Below are 6,465 nucleotides of genomic sequence, written 5' to 3' on the forward strand. Positions count from 1 at the left end.
TCAGGGGCGCTTATTCACGACGGACATTGGCGCACGTCCCGAAGGATGGCGCCGTCACTACGGCCATTGGCGCCCTTACCAGCAGTCAGAGACGTTTGTCCTGTGAAGTCAGTTATTCATAGCCAGAAAGTCAGCGACGCATGTACGGTACCGATGTCCACCCCAGAGATCAGTGGTTCATAACTCTGTGATCAGTAGCTTACAGTCGCGTTGTCATTGTTAGGTGAATGGCGAGGGGCAGAGGCGCGTGTCCTGAAGGTCAGTGGTTCTTGTCCGGGCATTCTGCAGCGCATAACCCCGTCTGTAATGCGTTGTCCAAGGATAAGGAAAAGAGGATTATAGCCGCGAGGCCAGTGGCGCATAACCTCGACGTCTCTGAAGGACAGGGAAGACAGGAATCTGTGGCGCTTATCCGCTCAACGGCACAAACAGTATGCGAACAGTGACACACCTTAAAGGTTGGACGCCCTTGTTTGCTAATAACGATGTAAGCACCCAGCGGACAGGGGGCCTGTCTCCGAAAGTCAAAGGCATTTGAGCCAGTAATAAGTGACTCATAGCTGTCGGTCAGTGGCGCATAAACCGGCGGATAGAGGCCCATGTCAGCAGACAGCGGCGTATGCACCTGTAGTCGGTGTCTCATAACCGCGTGATCAGTGACGCATACACCGGCGGAATAGAGGCGCATAGCCAAAGGGTCAGGGGCGCTTATTCACGACGGACATTGGCGCACGTCCCGAAGGATGGCGCACGTCACAACGGCCATTGGCGCCCTTACCAGCGGTCAGAGACGTTTGTCCTGTGAAGTCAGCGTCTGTAAAGTATAGAGTATAGCGAAGATAGGAACTGTGTCTTAACCGAGTCGTCAGTGGCGTAAACACCGGCGGTCAGTGGCGTATGTACCTGTAGCCAGAGTAGCACGTCTCCGAGATCGTAACCCAAGTCTATAAGAAATAATGCAGATATAGCAACACTGCTTTCTAATTCATTATCGATAATCTTTTAGTAGATGCAAATTCATTTACCTGAATTCAAGTCAACGCTTAAAAATCTAAATTTGAACTGGTTTCATAAGCAACTGACTCTCGAACAAATTACAACGTGTTCATAATGTGTGTATAAGTTACGTGTGCAATGTCCGACGATACCATTTCACATTTTTCGAATCTTTATCTTGACTCCGGCTCAACGATCGCAGAACTTTACACTGTCTTTCTCTTCTATTTCAAATTCTGCGCATCTCAATCCCAAGTTATGTCGTCTTGTGTATTTATGCTCCAACCATAACCTAAATACTTGATCTCAGATCACCGGTACATTGGGTATACCTCATCATAACACTTCCTGATACTCTTCTTCATTCACCGTTTCAATTTCTCGTCATTGGAACTCCCTACCTCATACCTTAAGGGGCTGTCAGACATTTACTAATTTCAAAACCCGGTTGTCAAATAGACTGCTTAGACTGTGAGCTTTCCTAAAATATAATTTTTTGAAGTACATAATTTTTTAATTTTAACATATCAATTTTCGTTATTATTTTAACAATTAATTCAATTCACATTACTATAATTGTTCCAATTTTAGAATTACATGTACGTAAACTTGTTTCCATTTTATGATTATTATTATTATTATTATTATTATTATTATTATTATTACTATTATTATTATTATTAATTGTATAATGTTCCTATATTTCTGCTATTTTATTGCTATTGATCTAATACTGGCCGAGTGGAAGAGAGAGCTTTATGGCCTTAACTCTGTCAGTAGAAATACATTTATTAAAAAAAAAATAAATAATTTTGGACAGATCTTTATACTTCCGATTTTATGATATATCACCTCAATCATATGGAGTCCAAATGTTCAAATTGTGATATTGGTTATTTATTGTTAAGACCAATCCATGTCACATTTAGCCTGATGTTCATTTGATTACAGAACGACAAAAATTATTGAATGATAAGTTCCCCTTTGGGCTTCTTCGTAACAGGCGCGGAAGTAGAGACAACATCTGAAAGACGAAAAGAGCAAATCAATGACTGGTACAAAAGGAGTAGGAATATAAGCATTATCTGTAATAGGAATATACCGAAGATTTTGATAAAGTTGGGGAGGGCTTGGTGACTGATTATTTAGGTAAAAGACAGGACCCAATAACTTTTAGTTCTGAGGTCACTGGGCCAAGCACCGAAATCCAGAGGTGCTTAGCCCCTTTCTCAGAGGCGAAGGTGAAATGTTTAGCAAGCCTTATTCGTGTAATGACAAATCCCCTCCTTACGTTTGTAGCGCTGAAATATGGTCTAAATAACGAGGATGTTTTGTACTATTGGCGTAGAAATCTGCTAGTCGAAATTATGCTGTGGAACAGAAGAGAAGTTGGACTAGCTGCCGACATAGCTTGGACATTGTTCACATCCCGTTTCTAAGAGTGCCCTCATTTTCTAGACTATCCTGGTGACTTTAGACGTGCTATCATATAGTGTAACCTAGCTCATTATTCACCAAAAAATTGTTAGATTCTGAGTTTCTAAATCAGACATCCTTGTAATATACATTATAATTTTGAAATTTCTTCCGACTTACACTTTTACTTCTTCATACTAATTTTGACCAATAAACGGTATGTATCCATGTGTTTCAACCTACAATTTTTATCACCTCCCTAACATTTGTTTTTATCAGCTCCCTAACATTGTTACTTTGTTTACCAACATTGTACTTTCAATAACTCTACCATTTAAAATTATTCATGTTTATTTCGTTTTTAATTAAAACTTTTCTATCATTTATCTTGCTTATATTAGTTAGGTTAAGTTCTAGCTTCTGCTGTATGAGATTATGGATAGTCACGTATCAGAGGTTGTTTAATATATATTGATAATTGAAGTGGGATGCAACTGTTTTAATAAAAATGGAACTGAATCAGTAATTGTCCATACAGTTCACTGTACTTGACAACTGGTAACAAGAGGACAGCTCATAGCACACTACTGCCATCTAGCGGAATACTTATAATAATGAGATGGTATAATAATACATTTTAAGACAATCTAGTATTTAGTAAGTCAATGTTTTATTGTATTATGGTAGGCCTACTTTATTTCTTCTAATCTTTATATACTTCTGTTTTTATCACCTCCCTACAATTTGTTTCTTTGCTTGTCAACATTTCAAACTGCAAATTCTTTACATTATTGTAAAACATGCTTTGCGATCGTCACTTGTTTACCGTTAACATTTGTGAAATAGAATTTTAGTAAGTCAATTAATATTAATTTATTGTATCAGAATAATTTATTTCTTCTAATCTTTATATACTTTCTTTTAATCGTGTGATAGTCAATTAAATCCCACCGAAGTTTTTATTTTCTCTAGATAAAGCAAAACCTCTAGTGAGATTACTGTAGAGAACAGCCGTCTTCTTGAAAAAATCATAATTTACATTTAAACATAAGAAACAAGCCTAAAGATTTTGAGTCCTTACCTTACTGAATTCCGGATCACACGCTCTGCTCCAGTGGGTACGTTGCACCGACATATTTCAGCAACTGCACTAATGGCAGGTCACGTACTTCAGCCAGAGCCTTGTAGACGGAAATTACGTGAAGTACGTGCTATGAACAAACACGTAGGCACTGAGTATTAGTAAGAACTATCTCAGACTAGCAAATTCATTTACAATAATTTATTAGCCTATAATTAATCTTATACTAAGGGATACAAATTAAAAGTGAGGCACACAAGAGTTTACATGCAGAACCACCTGTTAACTTCTTAAATGTTTTTGTAACCACTATACCACGCTGTGGCTTTCGGGTAATCACGGATCAAGTTTTTGTCCAGATTACACACTTTTATCACGATGTGATTGCTGAATTTCATCACGTAGTGAGAACGTAGCTACGAATTACAACTAGTCACTTTAGGCTACTCCAACTCCTCAGAAGCCCGGAAATGCGGATATACTCAAACCCAGCGTTTGAACGCATTCAGGTATACAGACCCTTTTCGTTAAAGATGTCATGGATCAATAAAGAATTAAATTTTCTCTAAATTAAATTTAAGAGTACACGCATTGACACAACCCCACTTTCTTTACAAGACAAGATATTCAATGAAGTTACTTAGATAATGCGAAGACTTCGACGTTACAGATTAGTCTGGAATACAGAACGACGCAGAACGTCTCGATTGTTCTCGAAATCATGAGGCGAAGGGAAAGCTTAGAATTAAGGTTTTTCAGAGGTTTTCTTCAACCGTAAGGTGAATTCCAAGTAATCTATGGCGTATCCTCGACCTCATCTCGCTAAATACCATCTCGCTATCACCAATCTCATCGACGCTAAGTAACCTAGTAGTTGAAACAGCGTCGTTAAGTAACCAACAAAAAATTAAGATCCCTGAAAAGTTTATTTAAGAGTTAAAATACTCCTTTATGAATTCTGCTGCCGAAGGTGCGACAGAGAAATCGAACCAGAGAATTGGGATTTGATACCCATACTGTATTTTTTTTAATTGCAAACGGAGAAGCGCGTACCGAAATGTGCCTTAAGAATTCAGCCTGTGAATTTTTCCTAAAATCTTTATTTCAATATAAAGGTTTTTCTAAGTTCCATTATTCTACAACACGTTGGTTGGCCACATCGGACTACTGCTATTCCTATGACGTGCTTAAAACGTTCTAATCGATTTTATTCCACGATTGTATTTTATCCCTCATTCAATATAGTGAAGAGAAAGCTGTACATGAATTGCTAACCATCTCGGTTTCAGCTGCCCGTCATCTCTCGAAGACGAGGGGAATGTAGAGACGTCCAATATTGCATCCAGGAAATGCACCAAGAGTAGTGAAATGCGTCCTGCATAATAATTTTGCAGTAATTAAAACATTTTCTGTAGAAAGTATGACTAAAGACCTTTAATTTTGCTCCAATATTTGTACTTTGAATAGGTGAGTGGTTTTCTGCCTGGAACAGACGACAAATATTGAAACACTTGAGAAATTAAACGTTTAATTTCAAATTTAGAAATCGATGAGTGCATAAATTAAAAAAAAAAAAAGATTGGCTATCATTTCTATTTAATTTTATATGCATTATCATTTAGCAATAACGGAAAAAAAAAAATACGAATCATTTTTAAGTAAAAAAATTTGGACGCAATTTTTATAATGGCAGAAGTGCAGTAGGTTGTAATTTTTCCATCACCAAGTTTTTTTTTACAACTTACTAAACCTCCACACACTACGGTTAATTTTATCCAACACACGAACACAAAATGGCTAACATTCAGAATACCTTCACCAAATTAGTTTCTACATGCTACATACATTTTTCCAACTATTTTACTGCACTTTCACCATTTGCACAAAATGGTGGACATTTTAACCATTTAAAAACCATGATAAAATTTCCAGTTACATTCAAACATTTAAGACCAATCTCTTTAATCAATTTAATTTACTTGCTTCCTCTTTCCATGCGTCGAAAAAGACGTTCGAGGCTAAGATATTTAACACAATCCTACCCGAACAGTATAAAACACAGGCCTATAACGTACATTCTTCGGGAACCCCATTCTTCAATGGCGTATTTAACTAGCGTCGCTTTGTTTTCAGTCTGAATACAAAAAAACTGATATGGCTGCAGAAAATGTCGTTTAACAAAATGGAGTCCCCGAGTAAAATATTGGATGTCGAGATAACACGATTTTCCAGAATAGTCTAGCATCCAGTGGTTCCCTACAATAAACGGACGTATTCTTCTGTAATGTAAAATTGCTTTAAATAAAAACATATTTAAAATAACTTATTCATATCTTATATAATTTCTAATATTTTATTCTGTTAAACTATCGATACTGCAACTATCAAGAACTTTGTTTAAATTATAACAGAAAATATCTGACGTGATTTAAAGTTACAGCTATTATTGTCTTCTATTTATTTCAGTTTCATTAAAAATTAGATTTCACTTTGAAATAATGCTTCAACTCCACCTGAACGAAACACTGTTAAAAGTTGGAAACTCAACAGCCACCTTACCAAACCCAGGACCGTCCGCTCTCCTCTACGACGTACGTTGGACTAAATGGAGTCCAGCGTTCAGCAACACGTAGTAATGGCAAATCAGTCGGTTCAGCCAATGAGATTGCAGACGGAAATTACGTAGATATCGCTGTTCATGAACATTAACAAACGTTTCGTATAATATAGGGTGATGAATAGCTTTAAATGTGTGTATAAGTTGTTGAAAATAATTTCTAATGCAACTGTTCAACATTTCTGTCTGTCTGCCTTCGAAATTCCATATACATACAAATAATTGTAATGAAATATTAAGGCGGAAGTTGACCCAATTCTAATATCCACTCCTTTACATTCGACCCTCTCGCATAGTACAGAAATTTACTAGCCCCAACTCCTGAACGCACTCAGGGGTGCACAAACCTATTCAT

The 6,465-nt window shown here is 37.1% G+C and overlaps 1 long non-coding RNA gene across 1 annotated transcript; it reads right to left on the reverse strand.

The window, feature by feature from the left end:
• Positions 1 to 1,973: 1,973 nt before the first annotated feature.
• On the reverse strand, positions 1,974 to 6,089 carry LOC138695240 (uncharacterized). The gene is made up of 3 exons (XR_011331091.1): positions 6,053 to 6,089; positions 3,494 to 3,623; positions 1,974 to 2,020 (listed from the first exon to the last, which is right to left on the reverse strand). It is a non-coding gene; the product is annotated as an uncharacterized lncRNA (long non-coding RNA).
• Between the last annotated feature and the right edge of the window lie 376 nt (positions 6,090 to 6,465).

This window comes from Periplaneta americana, chromosome 2 (assembly GCF_040183065.1).
Source record: "Periplaneta americana isolate PAMFEO1 chromosome 2, P.americana_PAMFEO1_priV1, whole genome shotgun sequence".
Taxonomy (NCBI): domain Eukaryota; kingdom Metazoa; phylum Arthropoda; class Insecta; order Blattodea; family Blattidae; genus Periplaneta; species Periplaneta americana.